The 23,345-nt window shown below is 36.2% G+C and overlaps 1 long non-coding RNA gene across 1 annotated transcript; it reads right to left on the bottom strand.

Moving 5' to 3' along the window:
- Positions 1-6,179: 6,179 nt before the first annotated feature.
- Positions 6,180-22,744, bottom strand: LOC141500784 (uncharacterized). The gene is made up of 3 exons (XR_012472030.1): positions 22,691-22,744; positions 21,892-21,966; positions 6,180-6,432 (listed from the first exon to the last, which is right to left on the bottom strand). It is a non-coding gene; the product is annotated as an uncharacterized LOC141500784 (long non-coding RNA).
- Positions 22,745-23,345: the final 601 nt, after the last annotated feature.

Genomic DNA, 23,345 nt, shown 5'->3' with positions numbered 1-23,345 from the left:
CTGAGTTCAAATCCAACTTCAGACACTTAATAATTGCCTATAATGACCTTGGGCAAGTTACTTAACCCCCAACCCTTTTGCCCTGCAACCCCCCCCCCAAAAGAACAAAGGACAGACAACAGCTAAATGTCTGGTACATACCAAGGATGTTCCAAGCATTGCAGCTACAAATAGAAGCAAAAAGACATCCCTACCTCAAGGAGCTTACATTCTAATAGGGGGAATACAATACATAAAGAGGTGGGACCCTGTGCCCATTCCCAAAATAAGGACTCCAAAAGCATCTCACTTCAGGAAGAATGGGGTAGTATGGTGGAATTATATTTCAGAGTGAAAAGACTCTTGATTTCAGTTAGGTAGATATTACTACAATCTTATTTTCTAATTGTTTCCAGAGCACACTTTAGCATTTTGTTACCAATTGACTGGTTCTGAGATTGTTCTGTGCACATCTTATACCATCAACAGGACTACACAAAGTTGGTGGTGATCAGAGACTATCTAATGCTGCTTTGGTGACCTACCAGTACAGGGTGCATAATAGGAGCTCAGAAAATATTTTCAGATCAATTGAGCTTCTAAATGTACTCTTTTGAATAAGAAAAACACGGATCAGAAAATCAAGGTCCTAAATTTATATGCTTCACATCCCATCTGACTTCCCACTCAGTCATCTCCTTTGCATCTTCCCTACCATCATGCAAAATACTCCTGTCCTTTCAATCCTTATATCTCTTGCTCTAAAAATTTCAGTCAGGTCAATACTACCATTTTTTTTGGGTGGGCAACTAGGTGGTGCAGTGGATAGAGCTCTGGAATCAGGAGGATCAGAGTTCAAATGTGATATCTGACACTTGACAGTTAGTGTGTGACCTTGGGCAAGTCACTTAATCCTAATTGCCTTGTATACAGGGCCATCTCCAGTCTTCCTGATCCATATCTGGACATTGGACCCAGATGAATCTAGGGGAGAAAGTGAGGCTGATGACTTTAGCACCCCCTCACTCAAATCCACTTTACATATAGGTCATTATATCATCTCCCTCATGCATGGTCTTTGAGAATGAAGGACAAACAACAACTCCATTTCTTCTGGAAAGGGTATATCAATCAACCACCTCTTGGTTCCATATACTATCTCTGTAACTTTGACTTCATAAATGAAAATACTCTGCCCTGGCCACCACTACCTTTTGTCTTTCCCTACTAGAATATAAGCATCTTATAAGTGATGTGCTGCTTTTGTATTTGTATCTTTACCATTTGGCCCACTGTAAGTATTTAATAATTGGGCAGCTGGATGGTACAGTTTTGGACTTAAAGTAAAAAAAAAAAACAAAAACTTAAATTCAAATTTACTTTCATACAATAAATAGCATGTGACCCTGTGCAAGTCACTTAAATACTGTCTGCCTCAGTTTTAACATCTATAAAATAGGAATAATACAATAGCACCCAGCTCTCAGGGTTATTGTGAGGATCAAATGAAATCATAGATATAAAGTATTTTTCAAGTCTTAAAGTGCTATCTAAATGCTATTTTTATTTAAATGTTTAAAAATAAATTATCTTTTATTTATTTCTATATTAAGTAAAAATAAGGAATTTAAAAAACCTTAAAGAAGCATGCTACAGTGAAAAAGAACACACACTTTAGAGTCAGAGAACCTTGGGCCTCTCTCTCTGATACTTTCTGCCTGTGTGACTTTGGGGAAGTTAATCATCCTCTCTGGGCTTTAATTTATCTATATCAAATATGGGGCTATAGTAGATGACCTCTAAAATCCCTTCTAGCTCTAGATTTATGACCCTAAGAATGTGCATACAAAGGGGGCAAGAGAAACTCAAGAGATTGTACAAAATATCAGACAGCCTGACAGTAGGAGAAGCAATGCACTTGGAATCAGAAAACTGTGTTCAATACCAACTTTGTCCTGTGGCAAGGTTGCCTAGCCATCTTGAGTTAGGTTTCCTAGATTTCTTGTAGATCTTAGGCTACACTCTTATGATATCCCCTTTCCCAGGTATATTGTTTTTTAGAAATTTTATTTTTGATTTATGGAATAAAACAAGCATTTCCATAATATAGTATAATAAAGATGATTGCACAGGAAATTTTAAATCTTGATATTCCTTTTAAATATATACTAAAGTTAAAGTTATTATGTGAATTTCTTTTCTCCCCTTTTTTCTTCCCTCCCTTCCTCCCTCCCCTGAGTAAACAGGCTTTTAATGATGTCATTTCCTATGGGCAAGTGATTATAGTTACCTGCAATCTGAATTGCTTCCAAAATTTTGGTGTCCCATGATTCAATTGTAGATTAACACTAGAAGAATATAATTGTAAAACAATAAAATGGACTTCTGAATTAGGGATAGATTCCAGCTCATTGACAGACCTGGGCAATTTCCCAGGCCTGCCACTCTCCTTTTTTTTTAGCCATTTCTGAGCCCAGATCATTGTTCCTCTGTAGCATGTGTTCAAGATACAGGGATTTATTTATACAGTAGGCTGCCCATCCAGATTCATATTTCCCCATCTATGAAACTGAATAATAACACCTACAGGTGATAGAGGGTTGGGCTTAGAGGTAGGAATGACATCTTAGAAATAAGTTGTGTCAACTTGGGAAGTCACTTTACCTCTTTGGGTTTCAGTTTCTTCTGCAAAATTAAAGAGATCAGATAATCTCTAAAGTTCCTTCTAGCTCTAAATCTATAATTCTATGATCCAAAGATCAAATAGGATTATTGGGGATTCAGTGAGAGAATGGGAATGAAAGGACCTTGAAAATAATAGTTTTATCATCATCATCATCATCATTATTATATTAATAATGTCAATCAGTCAACAACATTTATTAGTGACTACCATGCTCCAGTAACTGTGTCAAGTGCTGGTGATACAAAGAAATGCAAAAACAGTTCCTTACAATCTAATAAGGGCAGAAACATATACATTATGAGGTACATATGAATAGAAGATAATCTCAGAGGGGAAACCCCAGCAGCTGAGTAGGGCAAGAACTCCTAAGAAAGGTTGAATTTGAGTTCAGTTTTGAAGGAAGTAAAAAAAATAAGTAGAAGAATCCTTCAAGAATATTTTAGGCATGGGGTACAGCTAAGGCAAAGGGCACAGAGGTTGGAGATAATAGTGATAATTAACATGTAGGGAGTGTTTTATGTATGGTTTCTCATGTGATTTTTACAATAACCACATAAGGTAGATGTTATTCCAGTTTTGTAGATGAGGAAACCATTAATGTCTGAAGCAGGTTTTGAACTCGTCTTCCCAACTCCATGTCCAGTGCTGTAAGGACTATTTAGAAAGTCACTTCATAAAGTGCTCTATATGAAGGACACAAGTAGACCCCTATAAATGGATCTAGAGAACTTGTAGGGGAGGAAACTATAAGAAGGTTGGAAAAGTAGGAAGATGTCAGACTAAGATTGCCCTGGAAATTGTATGTAGGCACACCATGCTGTGTCTTCATGTTGAACTTGTAGTAATCTCTAGGTTACTTTTTTCACATGATCTGACAAATCCTATTCTTAGGTATCTGAATTAAAAAAAAAACAATTCCTTTTAGGATTTCACATTTATATCAGTTAATTTTATTTGGGTGAGGATTTCATAGGGATGAGAATAAAGCTCTGTTGCATGCCACTAGAAACACTCTATTAGACTTATAGCATCCTTGGGAAAAATTATTCAACCATTTGTTCATCCATTCATTGTTGTGTGATCAGGAAATTGAGAAAGGGTTAAGCAGGATGGTGCAAGCCTTAATCCTCACTACTTGGGAGTCTGAAGCTGGTGAATTTGCTTGTATTTCCTTTCCTCCCTCCCTCTTCCCTTTCTTCCTTCCTCTCTCCTCTCCTTCCCTTCCTCCCTCCCTTCCTTTCTATGTCCCTCCCTTCCTTCCTTCCTTCCTCTCTCCCTGCCTTCCTGCCTTCCTTCCCTCATGGGTCAATCCCAATACTAATTGTTTTTTTTTTTTGCAAGGCAATGGGAATAATTGACTTGTCTAAGGTCACACAGCTAAGTAATTAATAAGTGTCTGAGGCCAGATTTGAACTCAGTTCATCCTGATTTCAGGTCTGTCCCCCATTTTTAATTGTTAAAGAAATTTTAATCTTTTTCATTTTTTTATCTGGTTCAGTTTGTTCCTCCCTAGGCAGCCTTGTGGTTTCTTATTCCTGGGGGTTTATTATATTGATATCATTCTTCTTGCAGATATCTGATCTATTTTAGTTCTAGTGCAGCTCAGAACTCCCAAATGCAAGCAAATTCACTAGCTTCAGTCTCCCAAGCAGTGAAGACTAAGGCTTGCACCATCATGCCTAACCCTTTCTCAATTTCCTGATTAGACAAATATGTGTTAAAGACATTGGATTTGAATCCAGATCTCTTAGACTGAAGCTGACTTTCTGTCTTTCTGTATCTCTCTTGTCTCAGTCTCTGTAGTTCTACCTTTGTCTTTCTGTGTCTTTGTACCTGTCTTTCCCTTTCCCTTCTTTGTCCCTGTCTCCTCCTCTCCCTGTCTCCAGGATCTGTCTTTTTATGTATCCCTCTGTGTCCCTATGTCTCTCTGTGTATTTCTGTGTTTTTGTTTCTGTCCCTGTACATCTCTGTCTTTCTGTAACTGTTTCTGCCTCTCTACCTCTTCCACTCTGGCTCTGCCTCTCTCTCCTACATAGTCATTGAACTCAGGTTTTCCTGACTCCAGAACCAAAAGTTCTATCCACTGGGTCACCTAGCTGCCCCCAACACTTAATACTTACTATGTTACCCTGGGCAAGTAATTTAACTAGGATTGCCTTGCATCTAAGGCCATCTCCAGTTATCCTGGTTCATATCTGGTCACTGGACCCAGATGGCTCTGGAGGAGAAAGTAAGACTGGTGTCTTAGCACAGTACCCCCTTACTCAAATCCAATTCATGTGTTTCTCATGGCATCACCTTTCTGATATCATGGGCTTCTTGGAGAATGAAGGACAAACATCAGCATCTTTTAAAATGAGGGTACCAGGGGCAGCTAGGTGGCACAGTGAATAGAGCACTGGTCCTGGAGTCAAGAGGACCTGAATTCAAATCCAGCCTCAGATACTTAATAATTACCTAGCTGTGTGGCCTTGGCAAGTCACTTTACCCTATTACATTGCAAAAAATAAAGTAAAATAAAATGAAGGTACCAGTGTATTATTTAGACCATGCATCTAGTCCTGATTCCATATATTCCCTAATGACATTCTTTTTTCCTAATTATAATAACAATAACAATAATAGCATGTTAAGGATGGCAAAGCACTGCCAATATATAATTTTATTTGATCTTTACAATAGCTCTTGAGATACGCACTATCATTCTCTCCCTTTTTAGAAGAAACTGAGGTGTATAGATGTTAAGTGATAGTCTCAGATTGCCTAGTTAGTAAGTATATAATAAGATAGGATCTGAAGTCAGGTTTTCTTGATCCCTTAGGGGTTTGGGATCACTCTCTTATTTATAGCTATCACTTCAATGCCACTCCAGTTGTATTTCCTCCTTCCTTCAAATGTTAGAACTTAGTGCCCCATTTAATAGTAATTAGCTTTTTCAGAGGGCCAATCAAAGATATTGCAAGGACAAAACCACAATATTTCCTTCCAACAGCTTTAGGCTATAATCCTCTCTATCCATCCTCAACCTGTGGGAGAATCAATTCATTCTTAGTGTAGTTTTAACATGATCTTGGTCCCACTAAGTTTGTATTCTGATATGATGTGTAATGCTGTATATAGTACTGCTATAGTTCAGCTGTATCATGATCTAACTGATACAGATACACATCTGAAAGTTACTCCTAGCTCCTTGGGGCATTGATGCTGAGTTGACTGCAAAATCTAGATCATGGAATGTTCTTCTGATCTTTCAAAACTCACAAGATTAGTCTCCAATTCTTTCACTTAGAAGAGTAAAGAATAATCATAGAAATCAAGGACCAAGGGTCATTACAGTGGGTCACATGTCCTGGTGGAGAGGACCCCAAACCTCAAGGCCTTTCCTTTTGCAACATTATTTCTTACTTGTCAGCAAAGGGGTCACATCAAGATTAAAGCAACTGAAAAGAATACATGCAGGAGTCTAGTTAATGGTGTCCTTTTGAAGGAATCTCCTATTCTAGCTATCCAACTAATGATATGATTAGCAGAATGGAACAGTTAGAGAATGTCTCTGTATGCTCAAATCTCTCCAAGGCACTTCCATTACTGGTCATCATGACTGTTCCAAAAGCGGGTTCTCCAGTTTCACTTACATGGGGAATTTATATCATTCTGTCAGATGTACCTACCTTTCTCCAGACCCCAAGGGTTACTTGCCTCTGCCACATCAGACATTCTAAAGATGTTTTGCTTTCTTCTTTAAGTCCTCAGTGCTTAACATTAACCTGAAACATATTAAATGCTTTATATAAATTACTGTTTAATTTGATTGGGTTAAATATTTTGCTGTGGATGAATTGGCACTTGTTTTACTGATTACCATTCACAAACTGCTTCTTATCACTAAAAAAAAAAGTCAGAATTTGGGTGACAAATTTGTTTTTAAGTCATGTTTTTCTTTGATATTATTGTTGTAACCACAATTACCATTTTTAGAGGACTTAAAGGATTTCCTACCTTCTGACTCACTTTCATTATAAGGCCCAACTAAGATTTGACTAAATAACTGTCCTTTGTTAACCCTGTGTTATCTTGAGGAAAGACTAATAGTGATAATTGCATAACACATTTCAAATGAAAATACTTGCCTACACCCAGGAATCTGTGTCATATAGAAGTATTAACAGATATTTCTTTCTTTAAATCCACACAGGAAATAACCATTGAACAGTTGTGATTAATTGGAAATAATTATATTCCAAGTCTCCAATTATAATTATAATTACAAAACAACTCATTTTCCTTTTCTAATACTTAATTTTCTTTTTAAAAAATATTTTGTCTTCCAATATTTGCAATAGTAGTTTCTACCTATCATTTTTGTAAAGTTTTGAATTTTACATTCCCCCCCTTCTCCCCCCACAGAAGGCAGTTTGTTAATCTTTACATTGTTTCTATTCTATACATTGATTGAAATTGAATGTGTTGGGAGAGAAATTTTATCCTTGAGAAAAAATAAAATAATAGAGATAGCAAAATTATGTAGTACATAAGACACTTTAAAAAAAAGTAATAGACTTTGGTCTTTGTTTAAACTCCACAGTTTTCTCTGGATACAGATGGAATTCTCTGCCACAGGCACTGTAAAATTATCCCTGATTATTGCACTGATGGAATGAGCAAGTCCAGCAAGGTTGATCATCACTCCTATGTTACTATAAGGGTGTACAATGTTCTTCTGGCTCTGCTTCTCTCACCCAACCAACATCAGTTCTTGCAAGTCTTTCCAGGTTTCTCTGAAATCCCATCCCTCTTGGTTTCTAATAGAACAGTAGTGTTCTATAACATACATATACCATAATTTGTTCAGCCATTCCCCAATTGATGGACATTCACTCGATTTCCAATTCTTTACTACCACAAACAGGGCTGCTATGAATATTTTTGTAAAAGTCATGTTTTTCATCATCTCTTTAGGGTATAGACCCAGTAGTGGTATTTCTGGATCAAAGGGTATGCACATTTTTACTGCCTTTTGGGCATAATTCCAGCTTGACCTCCAGAAAGGTTGGATGAGTTCACAGCTCCACCAATAATATATTAGTATCCCAGATTTCCCATATCCCTTCCAACATTGAACATTGTCCTTTCTGGTCATATTGACCAATCTCGTAGGTGTGAGATGGTACCACAGTGCTGCTTTAATTTGCATTTCTTTAATCAGTAATGATTAGCGAATGTTAATTTTCATTCTAAAGAAATCAACCACAATTTATATCAATGGTTCTTGAACTGTGGGATCCCCAAGACCCTTTTAGGAGGTCTGCAATGTCAAAGCTATTTTCATAATACTGCCAAGATGTTTTAATTTTTAGCATGGCAAAGTTAATAGATAGAATAGCTATAACTAACATCAAAGATATATGATGTTATAGTCATAGATATATAGCCCACACAAACAAAAGCTCTTTGGTCTGCAATTTAAAGTATAAAGGAGTCCTGTGATTAAAGTTCTACACAGAAATTTCCCTTATTTAGGGTAGAAATCAGTAAAGGCATTTAAAAAATTAATTCTTTAAATCTTTTATTGAACAAATATTTATTGAACTATTCTTTCTTTCACTTGATCCTTGTACTGTAGGTACTGTTGAGTGGATACAAATCATAATATCCAGTCTTGGTTCTCAAAGAACTTGCATTATTAGTAGGATGATAAAATGCAACCATGTATTCTAGAGGTCAATATCATCCTATGTAAAAAGAGGGAACCTTAACAATTTTCTGAAGCTTCTCCCAGTCCTTAGAGTCTATGATAGACTTAAGAGATTATCTATAATATGTAGCAGAATGTACAAAGTACAATATAAATAATATAAGATGCTCCAGCAGTAGTTGGAGAAGAGAGGGATGTCTTTTAACTTCTGGAACAACCAAGGTTTCATGGAGTTGGCAGAATCACAACTCAGAATTGGAAGGGTCCTTGAAGTTTCTTTAGTCCAGCCCCTGTCTGAACAGGGTTGCCTTCTATAACTTACCCAACAAATTACCATCCAGATTTTTCTTGAAGTCCTCTAGTGAGATAGAATGTACAATCACCTGTGGTATCTCATTTGACTTTGAGACAGTTCTAAATGTCAAGATATTTTCTCTTTCATTAATTCCAACTCTGTACTTTCCACTTTTTGTCTTTCTAGAGTCAAGGAGGAAAACAAACAAAACAAAACAAATAAAAACTACCAAGCTTGTTTCCTCTTCTACAGATGATAGCCCTTCAAATGACTTAAGACATTTTCCCAAGAAGACCTCTCCTTTCCAGGTTAAACAATCCCAGTTTCTTTAATTGATCCTTATAAAGCATGACATTCTTCTGGGTATTCTCTGACTTGCCAGTGTCATTTTTAAAATGTAGTACCAGAAGTAAAGAAGTAAGCAATGATTTACTTATTCACTTAAATTTAATTTTATTTTCAATCCACTAGACAAAACAAACATCTTTTATTACACAGTACAATAAAAAAGATAATTGCACATGAAACTGCAAATCTATCACATACAACTTGCTGTTCCCTACAAATATACAAGCTATGTGAACTTCTTTGTTAATTTCCCCTCTTTCCCCATATCCTCAAGATTTCTACTATTAAATACAAATAGATAAATATGTAAAATTATTCTATGCATAGAATTATTGTTATCATTCTTTCTCTGGATGCTGATCACATTTTAATTTTTTGATTTGTGTATTTATAGCAAAAAATTTTAGTAAATTATAGTAAACAATTACTATACCAAGTACTTTACTGATATTATCTCATTTGATCCTTAAAACAACCCTGGGAGTTGTTATTTTTATGCTCATTTTATAGTTTAGAAAACTGAGGCAAATTGAGGTTAAGTGACTTACTTAGGGTCACACAGCTATTAAGTGTCAGAGGAAGGATTTGAACTCAGGTCTTTCTTACTCCAAGCACCGTATCTATCATATCATGAAGCTGTACCTATAGAAACTAACATACTTGATCACATGCCATCAGACTAGGGTAGAATACAGAGGATCTATCACCTCCTGTGTTTTTGGCATTATGCCTTGCTTAACATAGCCTACAATGGTAATAGCTTTTTTGGCAGCATGACATACCGTTGACTCATATTGAACTTGAAGTTCACCAAAATCCCTGGAGTTTTTTCACATGAACTGCAATTTAGCCAAGCCTCCACCATCTTGTAATTGTAAAGTTTATTTTTTTGAACTTTGCATTTATTTCTATTAAATTTCTTTAAAAAAATTACTGATGTGCTTCATTTTTAAATTACAAAAAAGTAATTTTCCCTCTGTGAAAGATCCCTTATAAAAACAGTAAGTAAAACAATTAATACAGAGATCTGCACATGCAACATATCATTCTTGCAGAATCCCACATCTCTATTTTGTCATTAATGAAGAGAAATCTGTTTTTTCTCCCTTTCACTTTATATACCATTGGAAAAAAAGAGAAAATTAAAATAAATTCCTTTTGACACATATGGTCAAGCAAAACAAATTCCTTTATTGGTGATATACAAATGTATGTATATATTATATGTACATATATTTGTGTTTTATATGCACACATATTTATATACACACATATTGTTAATGCTGTTAAGTTGTTTTTCAGTCATATCCAGCTCTTTGTGACTCCATTTGGGGTTTTCCTGGCAAAGATACTGGAATGATTTTTGACATTTCCTTCTCCAGCTCATTTTACAGATGAGGAAACTGAGGTAAACAGAGTTAAGTGATTTGCCCAGGGTCACACAGAGCTAGTAAGTGTCGCAGGCCAGATTTGAACTCAGGAAGATAGTCTTCCTGACTTCAGGCCCAGCACTCTATTCACTGTGCCACCTCTCTCTCTCTCTCTCTCTCTCTCTCTCTCTCTCTCTCTCTCTCTCCCACCACCCCTTTCATTTTTAGATATGGATATAGATACAGTCTTATTATGAACCTTTATCTTGTTGAGCAGGGTAGGGTTTGGGTCAGAGATCCCTGTGACAAAGTAGTATAGACATCCCTTTAGGCTATAAGGCTCTATAAATTAATACCATCTAGTTATAAATTCAGCTAGTTATCCAAATATTGTTCCTTTTTTAAAAAGTTTTTGCAAGGCAGTGGGATTAAGTGACTTGCCTAAGGTCACACAGCTAGAAAATTATTATGTGTCTGAAACCGGATTTGAACTCAGGTACTCCTGACTCCAGGGCTGGTGCTCTATCTACTGCACCACCTAGCTGCCCCTAAGTTCCCATTTCTTGACACTGGTCCCCATATCCCTGATTGAGTAAACCTGTAGAGAGGCAGTGAGGAATTATGAATAGAGAGCCAACCTTAGAAGTGGAAAGACCTGTATTGAAGTCGTACTGTTGATGAATTGTATGACCCTGCAAGTCACTTAACCTCACGGTATTCTAGGAAACATAGGTGTAGATGGTGGATCGAAATGGTAGTAGAGAGTTTTCTATGCTGACAAACTTAGAGGTCTGATTTTTTTTTAAAGTAACTCTATTGAAAGGATAGAGTTGCAGAATGGCATATTGCATAGAAATCTGGTCTTGAAACTAAAAAGGCCTGAATTCAAGTCTTGTCCCTGATGCATACAGTTGTACAACTTAGGAAAGCCTCAACTTTTCAGGGCCCCAGACCTCTATCTATGAAAAGAACAGTTCTATTTCCTTCCTATACCCCCCCCCAACTAAGAGTCAGGATGTTATTAATGATAATGTTTTATTATAAGTAACTGGGTCATATCTTCCTACTAGTTTGTAAGGACAGAGAAAACTGCTTTGTTAGAAGAAGATATCAATCTCCTTGGTTTATAATTTCTGAAATCTTCATTTCCTCTTTGAAAACCAGGACAATATTTCTCTCTATTTTCCCAACACTTCCTCTACTCTCCATTATTTAAAAAAATCAATGACAATGGTTGGAGGGTCTCATTGATAAGTGCTTTCAATGTTCTAGGTTCTATTTTGTCCTGGTTAGAGACAAATGTATAAAAATGAGCTAGGTATTATTCTCTTATTATCTTTGGTATACTACTTCTGGGGTTTCAGTTCCAAGTTAACTAATTTTGTTATACTTTTACTTCTCTGGAGATTATTCTTTCTGAAACATTTTAGGAACAAAATCAGACATTTAATTGTTTCCTATCACATTTTTGTTATTTTTTCTTTCTCCAAATATACTTCAAAAATGCTTTAAATACTTACTCTTGTATCATTAATGTGAGTACTTCTTTTGCTGACATAGATTTTTATAGAAGACTTTTAAAATGTGGCCAAAAAAATTCAACTCTCCTTTGGCCAACCTGAAAATGAGTTTCTCTAGAATTGGGATGGTCATCCTAATAATCATCTAATGACCTAATTTCAACAGACTTCATTAAGTCCACTTCTGAAGTCTTTCTAATTTGCCAGAACCAGTGAGACCTTGCCTTTGAGAGCTTGGGGTCACCTTTGGTGTCATAGTGAGGTACCAGAATTGTACATTAGTAGAGAACATCATAGAAGTTTTTATTTTCCTTAGCCTTATTTTGGTAGATCTCATATCATAAATGGAATATTTTGGGTGTATGGGATATTCAAGGAAGACTAGCACCACTGGTGTGAGGGTGTGCTGAACCCTTTTCAGGACTGCTTATCTACCTTGGGTATTTTTCTGACACTCAATTCGCACCTGTGGCTCCAAGAAACTGTAGCATGCATAGTGATTGCATCCCGGTAAACCATCTCAAAAGATGGATTAAACAAGGATAGACAAACCTCAAATCCATCAGTGAAGTAGGAGTTGTCTACCACAAACATGGTCAGAATGGACAGATGAAAACAATTTGTTCTAAAGGTCATGAGGATGACTGAATGAAGCAGGTGCTGTTGGGAGTTTAGAGTTTGGTCAGATATTGAAGAAGCCAAGCCCATCTACTGCATCCTAGGTCATTACTAGTCATCCTGACTTTGGACTTTGATGATTGGAAGAGAGAGTGAGTCTGGAGACTTTGTACAACTCTGCCTCACTTAAATCCAATTCACCCAAGAGTTAGAACTATATCTGTGATATCAATAATCACCTTTGAAAAGGAAGGGCAAACAAATTGATAGCAACATCTTAGATCATTCCAGACTTCACTTTCTAACACTATTCTTACATTTCACTGTCAATATTTCAGATTGCTAAATGGCTTCATTCTCATTTTTGTACCTGACCCCTTTCAAATTTAATCTCAGAAGAATTTTGTAGCCATGTCAATCTCTTTGTCTGACTCCCTACTTTCTTGTTATTATCATTAGTAATTGCATTGCTAAAATTTTGTTTTAGAGTCATGCACACCCCTTTTGTTTCTGTTATTTCCCTGTCTTCTTAGAGACTTAATGACTTTCATCTTTTTTCCTAAAAACCTAAGAAATCCAAATGTATTATTGTGACTTGTGTTTCAATCCTTAGAATGTATGAGCTTTAAATATGTTCTAGATTTTTTAAACTACATCATCAAATAGTTCTTCCTTGTTGATCAAAACTTAATCCAAACTAGTAATTTCTCTTAATATTTTATTTGTGATAAAAATATTTTTATACATAAAAACATTATATATAAGATATTTTAAAATTTATAAAAATATAAATTTTGATAAAATATTTATTTTTAATCAATATTTTGAGAAATGAAGGTATCACCAAAGAAAGACAAGGTAAAAAGGGAGTGGATACCTAAAACAAAAAAGGGAAGCTAAGTGGTGAAGTGGATAGAGTGCTGGCCCTGAGTCAAGAGGACCTGAGTTCAAATCTTGCCTCAGACTCTTACTCATTATATGATCCTGTGCAAGTCACTTTATCCCATTTGCCTTAGCTTCTTTATCTATTAAATGAACTGGAAAAAAGTCATGGAAAACAACTTCAGTATCTTTACTAAGAAAACCCTAAATGGGAAGACTCAGATGTCACTGAAAAGTCAGCAACAATAACCTAAGGCAAATAAGGAGATAGTAGGAGGGTATCATGCTATGCTCAACAAGTCCCTAGTACTAGATGAACCACATCCTCAAGTACTGAAAGAATTGATGTGATTTCTGATTTATTGGTGGTGATAGGTGCATTGATGGGGTGAAGGAGTAATGTGCTGGAGAACTGGAGAAGAAGAAATGTCTCAATTAAAAATAACAAAAATAAAAAACAAAACAATGGAAGATTATGGTGGCTGAAAATGATAGGGCAACAAACAAGACCTAGATGCCCAGGAAAAGTGTAAAATAGATTATTAAAGCATAAGAATCATAGCTAGATAAAATTTTTTAGTCTTTACTATATATCAAGCACTGTACTAAGCATTTTATAACCATAGGAGATGGGTGACATTATCCCCATTTTAATGATGAAGAAATGAAACAACTTGCCTGGGATCATACTGGTAGCAAGAGTCTGAGGCTAGATTTAAATCTTTCTGATTCCAGGCTCAGCACTCTATCCACAATGTCATCTAGCTGCCCTCAAAGAAAGAGACAGCTAGTAAATATTTTGAAAAGGGCATAGTGATTTCAAAGAGTTCATAACAAATTTATCATGCCAGATTAGCTTTATTTTCTTTTTTTTTTTTGACAAAAGTCACTTAAGTAGTAGCTGAAGGGAAAGATGTAGACATGTAGATATACCTAGATTTTAGCAAAGGATTGGATAACATATATATATATATATATATACATATATATCACACTATTCTTTCTTTTTGTAAAAAAGAATCAATGGGCTAGAATGATGGTTTCAATTTAATAAAATGACATTTAATTAAGATAAATGTAAAGTTCTATATTTAGTTTCCTGTACCAACACATGATAGGAGAGAGATGACTGGATAGTAGCTTATGAGAAAAAGTTGCTGTTCAGTCATTTTGATCATGTCTGATGCTTCATGACACAATTTACAATTTTCTTGGGAAATATTCTGGAGTAGTTTACCATTTCCTTCTCCAGCTCATTTTTAAGGTAATGAACTGAGGCAAACAGGATTAAGTGATTTGCCTAGGATTATACAGCTACTAAATCCAGTGAGACTGCATTTAAACTCAGATCTTCCTGACTCAAGACCAGTGCTCTATTCACTGGACCAACTAGCCCAGTGAAAAAGACCTAGAAGTATCAATGTACCATAGGCTCAGTGTGAATGACAGTGTGATATGATGGTCAAAACAAGAAAATGTGACCTTTTATTTTATATTAGTATACTCCCAGGATCCAAGACAAGTGTAATGATCATCCTAATCTACTCTGATCTGGACAGGTCCCATCTGAATATCATGTTCTACAATTCAGGAAGGGACAAATGAGATCAAATGAGAGAATATAGTTATTTGTCAAAATTAGGCTTTACAAACCTTAAAGCACCATAGAAATGGTAATGATGATGCTGTTGTTGATGATGATGGTGGTGGTGGTAGTTTTAGTGGCAGTGATGGGTGACAATTATGGTGATAAAGATGATGATGATGATGTGGAGGTTGGCAAAGTTGGGGGGAGGAGGATTTGAAAACCCTTCATGGATCAATCAATAGAAGTGGAAAAGAGAAAAGCTTTTCTCTTTAAGCGTTTGAAAGGATGTCATGTTGAGGAGTGATTGATCCCAGAGGACAAACATAAGATCTATTGGTCTTGGCTGAAGTTACAGGAAAGATACATTTTGGCTCAATAGAAAGGGAATTTTTCTAGCACTGAGAGCTGTCCAAAACTGGAGTAGCCTGCCTATGAATTTTCTCATCAATGGAAGTTTTCAGGGGAAGTCTAGGTGGTTATTTGTGGAAAATTTAGAAAGGGGATTCATGATCAGGTATGAATTGGAGTAGATGACCTTGGAAATAAATACTAGCTTTATGGTTTTATATCTTAATAACAAAAAGCGGCTAGATGGCTCAGTGGATAAAGTGCCAGGCCTGAAGTCAGGAAGATCTCAAAATCTGGCTTCAAATCCTATTAGCTCTGTGAAATTGGAAAAGTTACTTAACCCCTATTTGGTTAGGAAACAGCTGGGTGCCTGAGTGAATAAAGTACTGGGACTGGAGTTAGGAAGACCTTAGTTCAAATCTGACTTAGACTCTTACTAAATACATGATCCTATGCAAGTCACTTAGCCTTTGTTTGCCTTAATCCACTAGAGAAAGAAATGGTGAACCACTCCAGTACCTTGCCAAGGAAAACCCCATGGATAGTATGTTCTGTGTGCCATGATGGAACAAAAACAATCTTAAAGACTTAGAATATAGACAACAGAGGCCATGATCATTGTTCTCAACTTTCTTCCCTATTATATTCATAGAACATAAGGATCATAAATTTTTGGACTGGAAGGGTCCTTGGAGGTCATCTAGTCCAATTTCCTCATTTTACAGAGGAGGAAACTGAAGACTACAGAGTATAAATTTCTTGCTAGAGATCCTTCATGTAATGACCCAGGCTTCTGCTGTGAACATCTTCCTTTGTCATACTCTTGGATTTATCAATTTCTTAACACTAGTTCAATTCCTTTTTTGTGCCTTTGCAAATTTTTTCTTTAAATTCTTTTGGACTTTATATCATAATTTTATTTTTTCTTTCCTGATTAGAAATTCTTAATCACAGACTGGATGCAAGTCTTTGAGAACCCTAAGTACTTTAGTCTCCTAATGTCTTTGAGAGGTACATATCTGCATCTGGTTTTGCAATTAAACAAATCTCACAGTTCACCTCTGATGTTTACTTCCTCTTTATGAAAAAAAAGATTGACATTGGTATGAGTCCTTCTCTATATACTGACTTTGCTCACTATTGTATAAATAACATATTACACCCATATGGAGGTAGTAATTTCTCTCTCTCTCTCTTCCTGTATGCAGATGTGTGTGTCTGTGTGTGTGTGTGTGTGTGTGTGTGTGTGTGTGTGTGTGGTGATCTTTATTACAGTTTTATCTTAGAACAAAAAATCTCCCAATATCAATTCTTTTGTAGGCAGAGCTTTTAATTTCCATAGAATTTAGATATAGTGGATTAATTTTTTTGGGGGGGGAGGGAACCTGTGATTTCATTGGTATTGCGAACTTGCAGTGAGAAAATTCTCTCTACCAATGTAAATCAATACCTTCTTTCAACCTACAGTCTTAGTGAGTTTATTAGGGGAACTGAAATGTTAAGCAATTTGCCTAGTGTCATAAAGTCAGAAGATTCAGAAGAAGAATTTGAATCCTGACTTTGAAGCTTTCTATCTATTATGTTGCTTCTCAGTGGACAAGTATTATCCTAATTAATCCTTTCTAGTATAGAGAGAGTTTAGAAGGTTAAACCAAAAGACAGGAAGTTATGCTCTAGAAAAGCTTCAAATAATCATTTACTAATTAAATGTCTGAGTGAATATGGATTAAAAGAAAAATGGAGAAGGTTAACATCTAAGGTTATACTAAAACCACTAGAATTTTTCTTTTCTAGACAGGAACCCAAGGATGCAATATTAGATTTGGCTCATAAACTTTGCTTGCTTTCCATTTTCTATATTTGATTATAGTGAATAGACAGAATGTTTTTTAGGCCTCCAAACAAGGTGAATCCTCAAATCTAGGCACATTCAGTATGTGAAACAAGTTGTAATAGTGGAAGAAGGACTGGATCTAGAATTGGTGAACCTGAGTTCAAATTCTGACTTTTTTTCTTTTACTATTGAGAAAATGACTTTATCACTTTGAGCCTCAGTTCCCTTATCTCTGAAATCAGAATAGACAGTCTTTAAGCTTTCTTCTAGCTCTAAAGCTTATGATTAATATCTCCCCCAAATCCTGGCTCTTCCACTCACCTTTTCTGAGATTCATTTTCCCCCATCTCTAGAATGAGTCTGTTGCTTTACAAGGCCTCTAAGGCATCTTCCAATTCTGAAGTTATAATTCTATAATACTAAAGTGAGAAGAATCCACTTGCCATGTGAGGGATTCACTCTCTATGAGGAATGTTTCTGAAAGTAAGCAAAGGCAAGGTAGTTGTATTTATTGAACATTTATTACTGCTGAGTGTTGTATGAGGAACTTAAGGAAATTCAGAGATCAATAACATGACTATAGTACATGCAAAAAGTAGAAGGTGATGAGTGTAGGAAAGGTACGGGTATACACATCTAGTATATAGAGTGATTTGTACATACTTGATTAAAACAAGGTGTTTGGTTAATCAATCAATAAGCACTTAAATTAGACATTGTACTAGGAACTTCTCTCCCAGTCACCCCAATTTTGCATCTGTGGCTTTGTCTGTTTTCAACAAGATGGAACAAAATGCTGTCCTTTTCTGTATGCCCTCCTCATACTTTGTATGCTTCTCCTGACTTCTTGTGTGTTATTGTTTTACCTTTTAGATTGTAAGCATCTTTAAAAAAAATTAACATTTGAATTTTTTTGTACTTTTATTTATTTATGACAATAGGGTTAAGTGACTTGCCCAAGGTCACACAGCTAGGCAATTAAGTGTCTGAGGCTGGATTTGAACTCAGGTCCTCCTGACTCCAGGGCAGTGCTCTATTTACTGCACCGCCTAGCTGCCCCTCAGATTGTAAGCATCTTGAGGGACCTCTTTTCTTCCTTCTCTCTCTCTCTACTAATTCACTTAGTGATTCCATCAATTTCCATGGATCTCTTTCATTTTTATGCTGGTAAGTCTCAAAGCTACCTATCCTTCCCCTAAATCTCTTCTGACTTTCAATCTCACAACTCCAATTTCCTTTTAGACACTTCAAATTGGATATCCCATAGATATCTTAAAACCAGTATGTTCAAAACAGAACTTATTATCTTTTCCCCAAAGTTTCCCTGTCTCTTACCTTCCATCAAGCTTGCAACCTAGGAGACAATCTGAATTCCTCAAAATCTCTCATCTTCCATTACCAAGTTGCTGCCAAGATCTGTTGATTTTGCCTCTGCAAAATCTCTGGAATATGACCCCTTCTCTCCTCTGACATTGCTACTGCTCTAGTCAAATCTTTATCTCCTCACACCTAGATTGCAATAGTCTGCTTGTGGTCTGCCTGCCTCAAATCTCTCCCTGCTCCGGTTCATCCTCTAATTAACCATTAAAGTGATTTTCTTAATGTGTGGGTCCAATTATATCACCCTCTATTCTAAACTCCATTGGCTTCCTATTACTTCCAGGATCAAATACAAAATGTTCTGTGTGACTTTCAAATCCCTTTAAAACCTAGCTTCCCTCCTACCTTCTGAGTTTTCTTATATCATACTCTCTGATGTGTCTTCTTTGAAATAGTAAGACTGGCTTTCTGACAGTTCCATTAATAAGACACTCCATCATTCAGCTGTGGGCATTTTCTCTGACTGTACCCCATCCCTGTAATGCTCTCTGTCCTCTGTTCTGTCTACTGATCTCCCTTGGTTCAAGTCTCAACTAAAATCCCATTTTCTTCGGAAGCCTTCTCTAAAACCTCTTTATTTCATTGCTTTCCCTCTGTCAATTTTTTCTTATTTATCTTGCATCCAATTTACTTTGTATATTTTTGTGCACATGTTGTTTCCCTAGCTATAGTGTAAGCTTCTTGAAGGCAGGGATTAGTGCTTACTTAGCTGAGTTCTTGATATTTGTGACAATTATTTAGTTTTCCTAATTGCTTTCATTCTATTTAAATCTCATACTGGGTATCTCAAAAGTCTTAGTGAAGTTTTAAGTTTTAACAGCTTAAATCCATTTTAATATTTTTCAATATTTAAAAAGTTTTTAAATATATCCATCTTTAATAACTTAAGAAAATCCCAAAGTGGTATATTTCCTTTCAGGTGGTCTATGATAGGTTCCCAGTACTACATTTTCTTAGAAATTGGTTGGTTAAAACAAACTAGATGATTTCGATTACATTAAATTAAAAAGCTTTTGCACAGACAAAACCACTGTAACCAAGATCAAAAGAAATGTAGTAAACTGGGAAACAATCTTTACAACTAATGTTTCTGACAAAGGACTCATTTCTAAAATATACAGAGAACTAAGTCAAATTAAAAAAAAAGCCATTCCCCAATTGACAAATGGTCAAAGGATATGCAAAGGCAATTTACAGATGAGATCAAAGCAATCCATAGTCATATGAAAAATTGCTCTAAATCATTACTCATTAGAGAAATGCAAATTAAAGCTTCTCTGAGGTACCACCTCACCCCTCTCAGACTGGCCAGTATGACCAGAAAGGATAAGGATCATTGTTGGAAGGGTTGTGGGAAATCTGGGACACTATTACACTGTTCGTGGAGCTGTGAACTCATCCAGCCTTTCTGGAGAGAAATTTGGAACTACGTCCAAAGGGCAACAAAAATATGCATATTCTTTGATTCAGCAATACCACTACTGGGTTTATACCCTGAAGAGATGATGAAAAAGGGCAAAAACATCACTTGTACAAAAATATTCATAGCAGCCCTGTTTGTGGTGGCAAAGAATTGGAAATTAAGTAAATGTCCTTCAGTTGGGGAATGGCTTAGCAAACTATGGTATATGTATGCCATGGAACACTATTGTTCTATTAGAAACCAGGAGGGATGGGAATTCAGGGAAGCCTGGAGGTATTTGCATGAACTGATGCTGAGTGAGATGAGCAGAACCAGAAAAACATTGTACACCCTATCAGCAACATGGGGGTGATGATCAACCTTGATGGACTTGCTCATTCCATCAGTCCAACAATCAGGGACAATTTGGGGCTCTCTGCAATGGAGAATACCATCTGTATACAGAGAAACAACTGTGGAGTTTGAACAAAGACCAAGGACTATTACCTTAAATTTAGAAAAAAACCTGATAATCTTATTGTCTGATCCTGCTATCTCTTATACTTTATATTTCTTCCTTAAGGATATGATTTCTCTCTCATCACATTCAATTTGGATCAATGTATACACTGAAAACCATGTAAAGACTGACAAATTGCCTTCTGTGGTGGGTGGGGGGAGAGGGAAGTAAGATTAGGGGAAAAATTGTAAAACTCAAAGTAAATAAAATCTTTAAAAAAACAACCCCTCCAAGCAAAAAAAAAAAAAAGAAATCGATTGGTGGTTGTCCTTTGTTCTCAAAGAGAGCCAAAATACAACATTATGTTAGGGTTTTGCAGTGTGTTTGCTTGTGGCTGATCGGACCACTTGAAATTCTCATCCACAGGTCTGGCACAAATAGCCCATGTGAACACCTAGAATGGATTCTCTAAACTTGCACATCTCATCTTTTTTTTGTGACTTTGATTCTGTTTTGCTCATAGAGCACAGAATTATCTCTGATGAGGGCATACCAGGCTGGAATGTCCTGGACCAGTGTTATCCATGGAGCATAATCAATTCCAAAGTGCATTTTTTGCAAGACAATGGGGTTAAGTGACTTGACAAAGATCACACAGCTATAAGTAATTAATTGTCTGAAGTCATATTTGAACATAGGTCCTCCTGACTCCAGAGCCAGTGCTGCCCCAATTCCAAAGTTCTTAAGAGAGACCTTGAGAGTGTCTTTGTAGTTATTTTTCTGACACCCCCTGTGTGAGTTTTCCATAAAATAGTCTTTTTAGGCAAACCTACACTTGTCATTTGAACAATGCAGCCAGTACATTGGAATTGCACTCTGAAAAGATTTTTGATGTCTGGCAGATTAGTTTGAGAAAGAACCTTAGTGTCTGGATATTATCCTGCCAGGTGATCTTCAGATTCTTCCTAAGATGTTTTAAATGAAAGCAATTCAGTTTTCCTGGCATGGCACTGGGAGACAGTGCAGGTCTTACAGGCATACAACAATGAGGTCAGCACAATAATTATTTGGCAATTTCATGATGGCATCACCCGGTTCCAGATGATGGACGATGCTCTTGTGCTCTCCCAGCTTGTCCTTGCTCCCATGTTTTTTAACATGATATTTTTAGCCATGTTGTCAGACATCTTCACTAAGGATGAACATGACCTCAAGGTCAGCTACTGAACTGATGGTAAATTCTTCAACTTAAAAAGTCTACAAATCAAGACCAAAGAGAAGGGAGTGCTGGTACATGATCTTCCGTTTGCAGATGATTATATGCTTAATCCAGCCTCTGAAGCTAAGATACAACAAAGTATAGATGAATTGACTATTGCTTGTATCAATTTTGGCCTAACAACCAGCACCACACTATCTATATGTAGAACCATACAACAACCTTACAAGTGAAGAAATTATGAATATTATGGAAAAATTCACTTACCTTGGCAATGTACTTTCCAGTGACAGTGAGGGCTGACACATGCATTACCAGAGATAGTTCATTGTTCAGGAGGCTCTGAAAGAAGTATTAGCCTGACTAGTCACGTAGTAGGTGCTTAATAAATGATTATAGATTGATTAATTAATGGGAAAGAAAACATGCAAAAATTATGTACAAACAAGACAAATACGAGACAAATAGGAGAGCAATAAAAGGAAGGCACTAGTATTATGGGGGGGGGGTTTGGGAAAAGAGAATTCCCCCACAAACATTGTCCTAGATAACATCTTACACCCTTTGTATATACAAAACTTCCAAAAAGAAATTATGAGTGATCATTATAAAATTTTGCTTTTTATCAAGGTCCAAGTAACATCATCCCCAAAGCTCTGGTGATATTTTGCCCTCTGTCCTTCCCTTCCCTATTTTATTTTGAAGGGGACAGTCTTCCTTGCTTCCTGGCTTCTTTCAAGATTTAACTAAAACCCACTCTCCACAGGATGACTTTCCTATTGCCCTTATCTGCTTGCACTTTCTCCTCTAGGATCACTTTCCATCTACTCTGTATGTATCCTGAAAATACCTAGTTATTTACATGCTGTCCCCCTTCCTCCCTCCTCCAGCACAAAAACTGGGAATGTGAGCTCCTTTAGGGCAGAGATTATTTTTGCTTTTCTTGAAAATGAGTTCTTTTGATTTTCTTCCTACTTCTTGCTTCCAGTTGCTCACAGTTCCCTTTTATACAACCACTTAGTGGTTGTTTTTGGTTTTCCTTCTCTTGGCAGAATGTTTTACTTACTCATATTACAATCACTCCTCCATAGTAATTCATTCACCTGCAGAGATTTCCTGTCCACAGTTTAGAATCCAGTACAGTTTAGAACCCTTTACTTCTTGGTTCTGGAAAGTAACCATCTGCCAGATACCCAAAGCTTAACTCTATGCTTTAGCCCCAAGGAGTGGCCTATCACTTTAATTGAAGCCCACCCTTTTTGTCTATCTCCCAATTATTTAGCATTCTCAATTGCTTTCTTTCTATTTAAGATCCATACAGGATGTTTCAAAAGTTTTGGTAAAGTTTTAAGTTTTAACAGCTTAAATCCATTTTAATATATTTCAATATTTAAAAAATCTTTAAATGCATCATCTTTAATGGCTTAAGAAAATCACTAAGTGGTATATGATAGGTGGTCTATGATAAACTAGAGGTAGATGATCAAGCAGTCTATGATAAACTCCCAATACTACATTTTTTAGAAAAAAATTTATAACTTTTGTTTTTAAATCACATACATTTCTCTATATATCTATCTCCCTTCCTCTTCCAGAGAGCAATCTTCTATAGCAAAGAATAGAAAGAAAGAAAAAAATTCAGCAAAACTAAGCAATATGTCAAAAAAAAAAAACCCCTCTGACATTGTAGGTAGTGTCTGTCATCTACTGCTCCTCAGATC

The sequence above is a fragment of the Macrotis lagotis genome, chromosome X (genome assembly GCF_037893015.1).
Source record: "Macrotis lagotis isolate mMagLag1 chromosome X, bilby.v1.9.chrom.fasta, whole genome shotgun sequence".
Taxonomy (NCBI): Eukaryota; Metazoa; Chordata; class Mammalia; order Peramelemorphia; family Peramelidae; genus Macrotis; species Macrotis lagotis.
Note: the sequence above shows the minus strand (reverse complement) of the source record. Positions and strands in the feature narration are given on the sequence as shown.